Source organism: Athene cunicularia (genome assembly GCF_003259725.1).
Source record: "Athene cunicularia isolate RWA chromosome 2 unlocalized genomic scaffold, athCun1 chr2_part1, whole genome shotgun sequence".
Taxonomy (NCBI): domain Eukaryota; kingdom Metazoa; phylum Chordata; class Aves; order Strigiformes; family Strigidae; genus Athene; species Athene cunicularia.
In genome coordinates, this window is record NW_020799095.1 from 60,441,289 (window position 1) to 60,457,220 (window position 15,932).

Below are 15,932 nucleotides of genomic sequence, written 5' to 3' on the forward strand. Positions count from 1 at the left end.
TGAACTTGGTGTTCTGCATTCTGAAGGAATCCCATCACTCTTCATCACTCTTAACCATGCTTACAATCTCTCTCTTCCTCATACCTACAGAACGCCAAGAGCTTTGAAATGTATTACTATGCAAATATCTTGGGTGCCTTTACTACACATTTATATTGCAGAGTAATCAATAAATTATTATTTCAATATTTATTGGAATCTCAGAATAAGAAAGAAGACAGATTACACAAATCCATCTTAGTTGATTAATGGGTACTCCAGCAAAAGGCATACACTGATGGAGTGGGTCAGTATGCAGACTATATTACTGAATATTTCAGCTCGGTTGTAAATATAGTATCTGTTTCTCTTAGGGACTGTCACACTGAGTGCAGTATAAAAGGCAATAAATTTCAACAGATTAATTAACTCTTTGGTTACTGGGGCTGTGTGTCACCTATCCTGGCACCTAATAAAAAATCCTTTAATGCCAAGACATAAAGAAGGGCCTCTTTGGAAATGAGTTATTAACAGCATTTCGTGAATAGATGGAGAAATTGTAGCCCAGCCATTTAAGTGTCATAAAGTGCAGCAAAGGCTGCTGGAGGCCTCTGAGGGACGCCAGGCAATACCATAACAATCAAATCTGAGATGGAAGAGGGATTGAGCTGTCCACTCAGAATTTTTATATTGTCAAAGAGCAGCGAGGAAATAATGTGATCAAGAAGTGAATTAACCTTGTGTGTGAAAGAAAGGGGATGATCTGATGGAAAAGGCAGTAAAGTAAAAATCACTCCATAATGCCTACATTGCAGGCTGGTCATGAGGGGCCCCTAATGTCTGCAGGCTGTCAGGGAACAGATCCAGCCCTCTAAGTACCATAAACCCATTACCTGCATTAGTCTGTAATTGGAATACATTTATTCATACTTTTAAAGTTCTTAGGGTCCTGGTACTGGCTAACCACACAGCATTAATTTCTGTAAATGTTCTCTGTTTCCATCTTTGTGATAGAACATGGACAGTCTTCTGGGGCAATTAATACTCAAAAAGGGATGGAAGACTTATATAACATGTTACATTTATACATACCTCTATGTCACACCATACTGTTTTATCTGGTTTCCTTGGTGTCAAATCCCCATGATGCTGGCATTTCTAGTAAATAACAAGCTGCAGAAATTTGCACTGTTGGAATTGACACAACCGTACGGGAGGACTATACCAAGGAGGAAATACTCCATACCAAGACTAACGAGGTTGCTTTGACCTACATGTCTTTAGTAACATGCCAATCAAGCAAGAGGTCAAGAACGGAAGTCATACAAGTATACTCCTGTCACATAGGAGTATACAATTTTTTTTTTTTTCTCTCCTTACACAAGACAAAAATATTCCTTGGAACTCTCTTTATGGAAGTGATAAGCACAGTCTAGGAGTAGATCATGCCTACTGGGCATAAGCCTCTTATGTATAAATCACTCACAGTCAGATGTGACACCAGTGTATATAAACTGGGAGGAGTTGGCCAGGGAGTGCCACAGCTCAGGGATAGGCTGGGATCAGTCAGCAAGTGGTAAGCAATTGTATTGTGCATCACTTCTTTTGTATATTCTATTATTTTCCCTTCCTCTTCTGCCTTATTAAACTGTTGTAATCTCAACCCACAAGTTCTTCTCTCTTTTTTTTTTTAATTCTCTCCTCCATCCCACTGCAGGGGAGTGAGCAAGCAGCTGTGTGGTGCTTCATTTCCAGCTGGGGTTAAACCATGACAGACACACACTAATAAGGACACAGTGCATTGGGTTTGCATGGCCAGGTTTTGCTATCGGGGGCGGGGCTGCAGGGGTGGCTTCTGTGAGAAGCTGCTAGAAGCTTCCCCTATGTCAAATAAAGCCAATGCCAACTGGCTCTAAAATGGACCCATCACTGGCCAAGGCTGAGCCCATCAGCGACGGTGTTAGTGCCTCTGAGATAACATATTTAAGAAGGGGAAAAAGTTGCAGTTGGAGAGGTAAGTGAGAATATGTGAGAGAAACAACTCTGCAGACCCCAAGGCCAGGGAATAAGGAGGGGAGGGGGTGCTCCAGGCTCCAGAGCAGATTCCCCTGCAGCCCGTGGTGCAGCCCATGGCAGGGCAGGCTGTGCCCCTGCACCCCATGGAGGTCCACGCTGGAGCGGAGATCCACCTGCAGCCTGTAGGGGACCCCACACCAGAGCAGGTGGATGCCCGAAGGAGGCTGTGACCCCGTGGGAACCCCACGCTGGAGCAGGCTCCTGGCAGCACCTGCGGCTCTGTGGGGTCTGTTCCTGAAGGACTGCACCCCATGGAAGGCACCCACACTGGAGCAGTTCGTGGAGGACTATCTCCTGTGGGAGGGATCCCGCACTGAAGCAGGGGAACAGTGTGAGGAGTACTCCCCCAGAGGAGGAAGGAGCAGCAGAGACATGACCACAACACCCATTCCACGTCCCCCTGTGCTGCTGGGAAGGGGGGGGGGGGGAAGGTGTTTTATGATTTGGTTTTATTTGTCATTATCCTTCTCTGATTTGATTCATAATAAATTAAATTTCCCCAAGTCAAGTCTGTTTTGCCTGTGATGGTAATTGGCGAGTGATCTCTCCCTCTCCTTATCTCGGCCCATGAGCCTTCTGTTATATTTCCTCTCCCCAGTCCAGTTAAGGAGGGAGCATGACAGAGCTTTGGTGGGCACCTATGTCCAGCCAGGGTCAACCCATCACACACAGATAAATTACATGCAGAGCAGGCTCACACTTGATGTTTTGTATGCTTAAAAGTATCTTCTATTATTAGACTGCCTTCCTCATAAAAAATGTTTTCACTATTACCTCAAAGCAGAACATCTAGCCAATTCCTTATTCATGCAGCAGTCCATCTGTCAAATCCATGTATCTCCAATTTAGAGACAAGGATGTCACATGGGACAGTGTCAAATCCTTATTCTATTAGAAATAACTAAAATTATAAAACCTAATTTGCAATTTTAACAAAGATTTTTAAATGTACTATGGCTGTCCAAGAATTCTTGCTTTAGTGAGGAAAATTTAGTTATCATCCCTTCCAGCACACTTCAGTCCATCTACCAATCAAAACCAAGTTGAGAAATGCAAACATGCAAGGTCTCCTTGTTGCTGCCAACAGAATTTGCCAAAAAGAGTATGTTTCCTAGCCATCCTTGAGAGGAAGGTCACAGGACTTCTGGTATAAGTCATCTCTCTCAACAGTCATGTTCAGCCACCATCCTGAGGATACCCCTTCCCCTTGGCTTACAAATCTCCCCCCAGTTCAGCCCCTAGCAGTTGTTCTGGCTTTCAGAATCTGAACACAGTTTTAATTTAACCAAGAGGGTTTATTAAGAACTGCTGTTATATCTAATTTTCAGAGGGCCTAGTGTAAATACTATTGCAGCTCTCAGAGTCCACCCTTCCCTCTAACAAACTGGCACTAAGCAGAAAAAAATGCAGCTGACATTTCTGTAAATACCACTTCTTAGACAAGCTTTTGTGAAAGTGTGTTTACAGTATGTAGATGATTTACTAACAGTAAAAAAAGGATATAAAATTAAACAATTTCATAAACAGAAAGTATTTACTACTCATGGTGAATGAATTCTCTTCCTCAAATTCTATTCAGCAGGAGTTGTAAGAATTTGGAAAGCTTTGGACATGCTTTTATATAACAAAGAGATTACATTATGAATATAACCATTGAGTTACCTACCCTTCTCTGCTGCTTCAAAATTGTCCACACTCTCTCGTATGTTCATGACAAACATGCAGCAAAATACTTTGTGTCTGTCAGTATTATACCCACTTTTAGTGACCACCAGAAAATATAAAAAAGCTGCCTCTAGGAGCATCTTTACAGGACATGGAAAAATGCATCCCTAATCTTTCTGTCCCTTTTGTTCAACCAGCCAAATATCCAAAGCACCTAAGTGAACAAGCAATACTAGCGAATACATTCAAAACTGAAATCAGGTTAGTCAATTCCTGACTCCAAAGAACAACAAATAATGTATCCAAATACATTACCCAAGAAAACATGGAATCAAACTGTGCAGCACTGAGCAGATTTAAAAAGCACTTTCATCTAAAAAAGGAAAAAAGTATTTGTAACAAAACATCTGAATGAAAAAGTCCTTTTCCAGGTCTGCAGAGCAGCAGTGAATGCCAAGCAAGGCTCAAGTACAGCAAAATTAAATCTAGCTGAAGTCCAGGCACAGACTGCCAAACACTGTGTGCAGCAGGGATACAGAAACCATTTGTCCTCCTCCCACACTTCCAGTTCAGTATCAGGTGAAAACACCTCATCATTTTTAGTAACCTCACACTGATAATTCAATTGCTTGAAATGAAAAATAGTTTTGCCAAAGAATATTAAATTCAGGCAATATTTGCTGAGCCTAATGGCATTTGAGCACATGGCCACACAAACAGCAAGACCAGAGATCAATTTTTCAGACTCTCTTTCAGTTTGGTGGGAAACAGACACTTTGCTCCTCAACAAACATTACAAAAATTGACAACTATATGAAAAGCTTGTTTAGTAGTTCGGTTGCATTTTTGTTCCTTAAAACTTACGACTTAATCCATGGGCTTCATTTCCCATTTACAAAACAGGCACTTCAATCCACAAACTGCTAGGAGGAAAATCTACTTAACCCATAGCACTGTTCAACTCACATTCATGATCACAGAAAACTTCCTAATCCTGATTAACTCTTGAATTTCATGCAGCTAAAATCAGGTTGGATTAAACTTTTTCCATGACTACCATGACTATCCTACATGCCTAAAGATTTCTAAAAAAAATGTCACAGAACAGACACATAAATTAAAAAAGTGACAAATGCACTGAACTAGCAAAATTTTGAGAACAAAGACAAAACTGCCTGTCTCAAAAAAACCCAAACAACCCACAACAACAACAAAAAAAAATCAGCCTACTTTTTAGATTGCAAAAGGAAGTCAAACTCTCCTCAAAGCTGAAGCATTGTGGGACAATGGTCACTGGGCTGTGAACGGAATTAATGAGCTCTAACAGTACAAGTACTACTGCCCACTGTGCTATAAATGCTTCACTCCTTCAGTTTTCTCACCTATAAACAGGAGCTAGAATAAAAACAGCATGGTGTTGAAAGGCGACTTGTGAGAGCTTACGTCATCTTCAGAAATTACGAAACACTACTAGTTCAAAGTATTACAGATAAATGGCTGGACTAAAAGACCACATTTCTATGCAGATGACTTTTCACTTCAGGAAACAAGCAAACAGAACAGTTTTCATTCTTTTGTAATGGAAAATGTTATAAATGGACAGTGTAAGTTATGAAACATCACTGTTCATTGCTAAAGGTCATGTCTCCACCACACTCAATCACTTTAAACAGAACTCCTACTCAGTTCAGTTTTGTAGTCACAGAATTTAAATATCTACATGGATACTCCAGCATGTAAAACACTGAGCATCAAGAGACTGAAGAATCCCAGGGAAAATTACACAAAGGAATTTTGTTTCAATCTTAAATAAATAGATAAATCTGTTGGTTGGAAGAGTCACTGAGATATATCCAGATACATCAGCCAAAATTAATTATTCTGGTTAGTGAGCCCTAGGATAATTGTGTTGGTGAGTGAACTTTCAAAGAGTTCCTAATAGGGATGTTCAGAGTTCTACATACTTCCCATAAGGAATGGCCTTTAAGATAGCTGAACTATTTTACAAGCAAAGGATCATTAAATGAGTATTTGCATAAAATCAGCTGCTCTTCTAATACAACTGTAGTATAGCATGTTTTCAGAAAGGCTGATTGTGATTAATGCTCACACAAATAGGATAATACTAACCATGCTTACGAGTCAAGGCATTTGCCACAGCCTAAATTACTCATTTTAGTAAATCTACAGAATTTTTTTCCCTTTCTTTTGCACTCCTGCAGTAAATACGGGGGAAAAAAAAAAAAAAAAAAAAAAAAAAAGAATTGATTAATCTTCAAAATTAAATGCATTGGTTACACGGGAACTAAAGGCCACTAGCTTCTATCTAAACAAAAACTGTTCAACACTACCTTTAATCCTTTACAGTGAACCCTTCTGGTTTGTGCTCATGGAAGGATTTTTTGCCACCAGCTTTTGTGCCCCAAGTAATTTTCATCTTTCTCACACACCATTAATAACACCACTGCTTCAGGTATCACTAAACAATATAATTAATGGAGCCCAACTACACTGCAACCTAGCCATGCTGCAATGTGATTTGGGTCTTTAAAGACCATGCTGAATGTCTTGGCAGAATTGGCCAGATTACCCCAAATAATAATGCTGTGTAGGTTCAGAAAAATAAAAATGAAAATAAAAAACAAAAAACAATACACTACCTTCATCATAACCAATTCGAATACAACTGTAATAAACTCAGAATAATGAGCACGTTATAATACTACTTATTTGTAAGTATCAGTTTAAACTGCTTAGCAAAGGAAAAAAGCTTGCAAGATGGACCAGAGGGGAAAAAAAAAGACTTTAGATTATTGGCCTAAGTTCAGCAGTAGAGTTAGCAATTTATGGACTTGATTATACCTTCAAAATGAACAATAACCCAGTAACTACCGCAGTAGAAAGGTACTAAATTTTTATGATATGGGGTAATCAGGTTGGCTACCAAAGACATAGTAGACATGCTGCAAAGAAGAAACAATTCACATTAAAATAGCCAAGTAAAAAATTCCCTTCTTGAAAAGGATATTTTTCTTTAGATGATGTCTTTAGCAGACTGTAGGCTGTTTCTTTAAATGAATGCATATGACACACTTAATTTTCAGGCACACTTGGTTACAGAAACAGGCACTGCACTGTACATCATGTTTAGAAATAAATAGAGCTGTCATACCTGGATTCATATTGACATTTACATCAGAGTCTTAATCTGTATAGATTTGACATATAGGAAAAAGTCAGTCACCCCACATATAAATGATGCTTACATATTCATAATCAAAATGTTCTTGGTTGTTTACTCAGTAAAGCAAAACTAGTTTCTTTATATATCTCTACTATGGCAGTAAATAGTCTGACATTTCAGCATATTTAGAGACAGTATGCTATTTTATTGCAATTACTACTTCCAGCAAAAAAATAAGGGGCAAAAATTGTGGTGATTTTTCAAAAAAATAATGTATTCATTTTTGTAGAAGGTTGAAAAGAATTTTATTCTTTGCTTCATGGTGTAATGGGTACTCACAGACTGTGGAATTAGCAATTTCATGTAAAATCAGTAAACTTTTCCCTTCTATTTAGTGCATGAGTTGCTAATAAAAATGAAATAAAAAATTAAGTACCTATGATGACTCAATAAGCACTCAAAGGAATGTAATGTTTTTTAATTACTTAATGCCTACAGAATTAACTCTGCTATAAAAAAAATGCAAATGAAATTATAAAATAGAACATTCAAAATTTAATATAAATAATATCCAAATGTTTTTATTACTCTACATTTTTTTTCCATTTCTTACTATCTTTTAGAACTTAAATCAGTTTTTATACTGTCCTCTCATGAAATTTTATGTAATGAGTTGAGCCCAAAGTTGGGCACCATCCCTGTATATTTAGATGTTGGATGCATTCATAGGAATTTCCAATGAAAGCAATGAAGTCACATATGAGACAAATTTTAGGTCATATAAGGTAACTTTCTAGATATCAATTTATCTTTGTCAGCTGCATTAATTGTGCCACAAAGTATTTTTCTGTTCAAGCATTGTAGATAGGCTCTGGATACATCGTATCTTACCTTGTTTTAAAAATGCAATATACAATGCTTTAGAAGGAAAAGACAAAGTTTACCAATATACTCAATCCTAATTTAAAAAAAAAAAAATCAACATAACACCAATAATGCTGATAAAAGTCCAATCTTCAAAGAGACAACTGTGCTCTTTGCCTGGAGGTATATGTACAAATTATATGCTTCCTGTTATTTACCAAAATGCATGGAAAGGTTGGGGTTTGGTTGGTTGGGTTTTAAAATCTCATGTTCACAAGCTAAGATCGGTTAATGTTTGACAGGACACTGAAAGATCTAACCATCCTTCTTAACTGGGTATCTCCTGAAACCACAAAATTCCCAGTGTGATCCACAGCCCAGGGGCTCAGGTATCTGTGAGTCAAGGCCAGGTTTTAAGCAGCACACTATGCAATGTTTACTCAGGTTTACTAAATTGTGAAAGACTATGCAAGCTAAAGCCACACAGGAAAGGAAAAGGAAAAACACAAATTAAAATGAAGCTGCCAAAATAGTAATTAAAAACTCAAGAGCTCAAGTGAAAAACACCAGCATGACACGATACAAAAGCCTAACAAAAAACCTGAGGAGTCAGAAGAGACACTTGACAGATAAAGGATCATCCTGTTCTGAGAAACAACGGAGATCAACACTTTCACGCATTCTGGAAAGCTCTTCAGATGACTGCATGAAAGTTATGAGACATTGATGCTTTACCTCATGGCATGCTAGCCCTACCTATCCACCACACCTGTTAGCAGTTGGTAATTGCTGTATACTGGGAAGTTATGTAGGATATATACTTGCACTTTCTCTATGCACAGTAGCAGATGCCCAAATAAAAAATGACCCCACAAAAGGTGTATTCCAAATAGACTGTACATCATATGAATTAGTATTTATTTCTATTTTTCCCTAAGTTATTCCACATTATAAACCCCCCTGGTCAGAGAGGTTTCTTTACTGTAAGTTTATACAAACTCAAGCACAACTCAAGCTCTGTCTTGTTTGAAGAATCTAAACACTATAGCAGTAGTAATAAAGAAGATTCCCATTCTTAGTAATGGGAAAAATAAGATACTTATTATGCAAATGTTCTCAATTTAAAAAAAAAAAAAAAAAGTTATAAAATGACAATACTATGGAAATAAAATGCTTATAGGTCTTTTCTGACATGCATTCTTCATACATTGAAATACCCTCATAATAAACACTTTATACTTCTATCGGTGCTACAGTTAAGCTTGCAAAATGAGGGGGCTGTCTTGGGGCTTGGGAAGGGGTGTTGTTTGGTTGTTGGTTGTTTTTTTTAAAATCAAAACTTGTCTCTCCACTCACAACTTCCTTAAGGTAACAATCTCCAATAGTGTGGCTGACTATTTATTCCAATGCACAGGGTTTCACCTAGTCAGAAAGCTCTTTGGGAAAGAGATGGTTCTTCACGAGTCTATATAAGCCAGTAGCTGCACAATGGTCACGGGCATGTCTGAGAGCATGCAGCACCCTGCTGCCTTATAAAAGTATCGCCAGCTGGCTTGATGAGACCATTAGCACAAGAAATCAGAGGTCCTGTCCAATGTTGTGGAAAGTAGGCCACGCCAGTTAAGTGTGCACTGACAATATTATACTGAAAGGCATCAACCACCTCTGTTTGCTGTCTCTGTATATCATAGTAATATTGAAATCACACAGACAAAACCAAAAACCAATACAGCATTTGGGAGATTAAGTACAACTTTCTTGATGAAAATAACGATACTTTTCTTGGGGCAGGAGGGGGAGGACAAATGTCTGCTCCACAGTTGCCCCTACTACAATTCTGTGCAGCTCCAAAACTTGAACAATTCACATTTCTAAAGGTGTCTTAGCTGTTGTTTTCACGGTCTTCGTGCCATTTTAGTATAAAGGAGCAGGTAAGATCTTGAATACTGGAGTGTCAAAGACAAATACTTAGAAGCAAAGCATTGCTCTTGAAGGCCCAGCATCACTGATCCAGACATCTGAACATTATACAACAATCATCAACCTACAGAAATATTTCCTATGGCCTGTTAACATGGCAAATGATGGTGAGACTGTACAGAAGGAATTATATGCTCGATATATCCCTCTTAATCAGTTCTACACTGTGGAAAACCAGAGGTGAGACATCTCCTGTAACAGAAAACAGTACTGATGACACCAAATGCTCCAAACCAAACCAGTATGTAACTTCATAGCAAAGAAGATGCCAGAAGGTGACTGAGAGCTTTCATCACCTGCCTGTTGCAGAAACTGAACTACATTTCTCAACAAATGCCCCAAAGGAAGCTGAGAACCTGACACATGTCAGTTCAAAAAGACTCCACCCAATGACAAGTAGCGAATATCTTTGACAATAACTCTGGTGAGTCTAGTAAATTCTCTGTAGTCTCCAAAATATATTTTCATGCATGTAAGATATAACTTTATGTTGATTTGGAGCAGGGAGAAATAGGCTCAATCGTAAATATTTTAATCTTTACTCTTTGCCATATCCTCAGATAACTGCACAGTAGAGATTAGGCTGACTTAATAGAACTTTTCATTAAAATGGTGTGGCACACAAATGATATGTTCGCAACGCATGTAAAGCACGAGTTAACACTAAAGGGAGATCTGCATTGTCTTCTTACCTCAGACACTGAAGTCCATATAAACCTGGACATCTCATTGTATCTCATAGCATACCAGTTCTGATGCTCACAAAGCAGTGACAAAGCTACTCCACAGGACTATTGTTTTATTAATTTGTGTTTGAAAGATACTCATGACACTATAAAATATCTTAAAAACATCTATGAGTACAAAATAAGTGATATGAGAATTCATTTCAAAACTTTCCCATGCATACATGTTAGTTTCTTCAGATTACATTATGTTAAGGAGTTTTTCACAATCTTTCTTGTCTTCAGAAAATTTGAAAATACATATAAAATCCACTATTTATCATACGGTCTTTAGTAATAAATATAGTTTACTGCTTTTAACTGCAATTGTGGCTAATTCCCAGCTGACTCTTTTTCTAGCTCCTCAACAAAGTAAAAAGAGTGCTTTGACTCATTATTAACTAATATTATTAACTAATTCGGCAGAAGAAACCACTTAAGTATAAAAATAGCTTCAACCCTCTAAGAGAAGTTAAGATGTAATTATGAATGAACTTTGGAAACACAGGAATTTTTATTCAAATTTATTTCAACACAATATAAAATACTTTGATGCTTATCTAGAAGTATTATTCTCCAGCCAAGACTGGCCAAACCTATTCTCTCCCTAAAGTCACCAATCACAAGCATAAAATAGATCTCATTCTCCTTTCCTTCTTCCAAGAGATAGCAATCCCTCCTTTCCAGTACCTACTTGACACCAAAACACCTGTTTGTTTTGTCTTCCATGAACATACTTTGCTTGTCAAACACATACCTTTCAAGGTCATGTACTTCAAAACACTGTATAATGTCTCCACTTACCCCTTTCAGTCCCAGATAGATCCATATTAGGAATCTGTTAAAACTCCCTACAGCAGCTCATTAACTGAAGATTACAGAGGCCAAGAACTTAAATGGCTTCAAAGCAGGACTGATGAAGAGATGGAAGAGATGTCCACTAGTGGCCATTAAACAATCTAGGCACAACCTCCACACAAGTTACTAGCACAAGTCAGGGGCTATGCTAGGAGAAGGACTGCTTAAGGCATCCCCAGCTCCTTGGACACCAGAGAGAGTGACTAAACAGACCTTTGGTCTGACATAATATGTGTCCTTAGATTAGCTCTCAAGCCCAGATATCCCTCAACATTTCATCAAAGCACACATCACATACCTCCAGGATGTGTGAAAAGCCACATCCTTACTCAGCAAATCTCTCAAATCTTACACCTCAAGAAAGAACATCCATGACATCTGCACTTCTCAGAAGCATGGCCTGAATTCAAACTTTGCACAGCCATGACACACTCTTATTATTTACAGTTTAGAAGGCCCTAAACTATTACAAAAGTCATGCGATGGGACAGTGAGAAATTTTTTATATAAAACAATTGTGTTAGTCGACCTGACTCACTAGTACTTACCCTGCCATTGTCTCCAGCATAACAAAAGACCTGCAGGCACAGTGAGACAGCTTTTACTTGCATGATCTGGAGTGTAAGGCTGTCAATTTCGGGTTATATGCCTGTTCAGAACTGCTCATGAATAAAAAGAATTTATTCTAAAGAAGGCTGCTTGTGACCTAAACTGACTGGTAAAGTTACTTCAACCCCCTCAGATCACAAAGTATAAAAATCATTTTAATACATCCTGGTTTAAGCACAATTTTTCCGATATCAACCAGTTATGATGGAAAAATTCCCTATGTGGTTATTCCAAACAAGTGGTAGAATATACATCTGCACGCTCACTCTCTCTGAAAAATATCATTCTCTGCATTTCCAAATACTAGCATGTATGTGTACCAGTGACAAGACAGAAATAATGAAGTTGTATCTAGACAGTTATCAACACTTGATGGATTATCTGTCTGGTCATACGTTTCATGTTTTAAGTGCAATTTAAAAATTTAAAAATCAGTATTATTATACAATACTTTGTAATGTCAGAGGCAGAATCTTAATTTAACTTTATAATTCTAGGTACAATAGCTTTCCCTTGAATACGAAGTGATGTATCACACATTTCAAACCAGGTATTCTATAATCATAGAGCTTTTTGTTACTGTTAAAACTGCAATTTAGTTTCTGAGGCAGTAAAACGCAGTAATACAAGGAATACATTAGGAAAGGTTTTAAAAATTAGGCTAAGAAAAAACATTGCAGGTGGAATTTAAGTACAGAAAATTATAGAAAAGGATTCAGAAAACATTTATTAGAGAAGCCTAAAAATCAGATACATTAAAATACATGCTCTTTTAATTGCATTGATACTGTGATGCTTAACTGACCATCCCTATTTTGGATGGGCACTTATGCCTAATTTAAAAAATATTCCTAGAAAAAAGCCAATCCAGTCTTTCTTCCACATGTGCCTTAATTCTTTTGTTATCATTCCATAGCATCTCAGAATAACAAAAATACAAACCTGTACAGAGTTGGCATGAAAATCTTACTGTGAAATAACAAGGTATTAAATTATCAGTAACACCATTATACTTGTCAACAGAAGAGAACTATTGCTCTTCCCCATGCTACAGAGGAACAGCCTCTCTCCCTTTTGTCAGTCAAATTTCTAGGTTCACCTAACTCCCAGAAACTCAGCAAATGACAAGCTATGACAGCCAAAATGCACTTTCATCTAACCAAAATACTTACTTTTGCATAATACTTAGTTGTCTTGAATGCAACCCCAAAGCAAAATTCACAGAAAAGTAGGAGGCTTAGCTTGTAATTCCCTGACATTTTTGGTAAAGACAATAACAAGTAAATTACATGGTTTAGCTGTATTAAGACCCAAAAACTGCATCCTCATTTGCATATATCATGTTTTAGTCAACACAGCAGATTTTAGAATTACTTATACAAAGCTAGAAAATACACAGCTCCAAGAGGTGGGTTCAAGCTTTTGAAAGTGGTATTAATTTGCCTTTCATGATGAAATAAATCATAAAAATATAAAATAGAATAAAAATAAAATTAAATATATAATATAATGAATGTATTATATATTTATATATTATATGTGTTATATATTATATATATTTTATATATAATAAAAATTAAAAAATAATTAAAAACCCTCATAATTTTGCTCCATTAACCTCATTTGTCAGCCGGGTGAAAATATTTGTGGACACTTGTGTCACTAATGGTATACCTATGTGCATGTTTCATGGGGAAACATACCTGTATTGTGTAATTTTTGCACATATAGGAAATACTTCTTACTCCTTTAAATTCTTAATAGGAACACATGCAAGGAACACAAACAAATTTTTCTGGTTAATTCCCAACCTACTGTATAGGGCACCAGTACAGGCATACCGTTTTACAGTTGAAAACTTAGAAATGCTCATATTCAAAGAGCTGGAAAACAATCTAGGCTAGACAAAGAGAACAAAACTTAATATGTAGCTGGCATTTCTAAGTTAGATTGCAGCAAACAAAAGTTTTTGTCAGTAAAACTACGGCCAAACAGCATTGTTGTGTATTTTCACTTATGTATTTCAGAAGAAAGACATAGGATTAAGTTTGTGTGCATTTTCCCTATTGGTACCTTGAATTGGTCAAGAAGGAGTACAGCCAAGCAGCATGAGGACTTTGAGATCTTTAATACTTCCACTGCCTCTGCTTGTGATGTACAATATCTATTTCCTGGATAAACAGAGAAGTTAAGTCCCCAGAGTCTGAATCCAGTACCTTTCATAAGCCCTAACTTCATTTTTAAAAACGATAAAAGAAAATGTAATTTGCTTTCCAGCTTTACCAGTAATCCATACGTGTTCATATTGCAGACTGCAAAAACATCTGTGAGATCAATAATAAACATCCTAGTCGTCGTTCATTCTTCTGCTTTATTTAAAGAGAACATTCCCCAGCATACATGCCGCTCTACATTTTCTCCAGTTTGAATAATGGAATACAGATAATAGAAATAGAAAAATGTACTGCAAATGGCAAAAAATGTATGTGCTTTACCAACAGGCGGGAGATCTTCCAAGGCAAAATCAAGTAGTCTAAAAGAAAAAGTTAAAACAAGACAGCAACAAGACTGCAAAGTCTCAAATATTAGCGAGTATCAGAATCACATTTGTCACTGTCTCTCCTCAACACTCTTCCTACTCAAAAGCCCCATGCCCCCAGGTTCCTCGTTCCAGTTACAGGTTAGTCTATCCCATTTAGTGGTATGGTTTGATTTTTCCTCCTACCTGCCTGCTTCCACTGAGTCATTCATGCACATTCTACTCCAAATCTTGACTCCTATGTGTTTTAACTTGCCTTCCAACTTCACAAAGTTGGGAGCTTTGTGATGCCTCGTGACACCCATTTCCCACCTAGTGGTAGCTGGAAAAAAATAACATTGTGGACAAATGATCACTTACATCTGTAATAGTAAAATTCATTATGAACAATGTATTTAGAGAGTTTACTTATAGGAAACTAGCAAATCCCAGCCAACCGTGTGCAAGCTTTGATTTATTAACTTATTGGTCACTACTTCCATCATGGAGACAGAGAAAAGCATCATCCCTATTGTTGCAAAACCTGCAGTTGTTTGCTAAATGTAATATCCCTCAACCCAGGCAGAGGAAACACAAACCAAGGAGCACTGGAATCTCTCAAGAAGGTAGGTTCAAAATTATTATTATTATTATGTTTTTAAAGTCAAGCTCACATTTTCTTTTTGGCGTTTTTAATTTAAAAAATATCCTTTAAAAGATTATTTTAAATACTGGCGCACTTGTTGCTACTACCCCTAATACATATTAATTTACTATGGTAGCATTAGAAAAGGTAAAAACAAACTTTCAAAACACTGTAAACATAAAAAGATTAGGCTTCCCAACGACTACAGGGCAATAGGTATTTATGTATAACGTTAAATACTTCTGTACATTGTTACTAGAAACACAGCGTTTCCATTTCATAGCCTGATATGATTAATAACTAGACTTTATGTATTTTCAAGTTACATCTAATTCACGTATTTTAAAAAAAAAATGCCTTTAGCTACTTTTCTTGCAGAGGCTTTTACCCGGTTCCTTTGGCTATTACATTTTCTCTAATTTTCCTGCTATTGCTCTCATTTCCCTTTCTGCTTGTCATTATTAAACACTTTTTATTCTTTTCTTCCTGCAGTCTCACATGGAAGGACGACCGCAAGGCCTCCCTGTAAGGCAAAACGCACTTTTAGAGTTTTCACGAAGGCAGCAGCTTCACGTGGGAGATGTACTACTCACACTGAAACTGCAGATTACTACCTAAACCTTGGAACAAAACTTGCCAGGGATTCTAAACTACTTCGATTACCACCGCGGCACAAGACGCAGGCGCGTTCCCCAGAGGCCGCCCCTCACCAAACAAACACCCCCCGGCGCCGACGCCCGGGCAGGCGGCTCACACCCGCAGGGGGAGCAGACGGGTGAGGCACCCCCTCAGCGGAGGGACCCTGGACCCTGCCGCCCGGGACGGCCT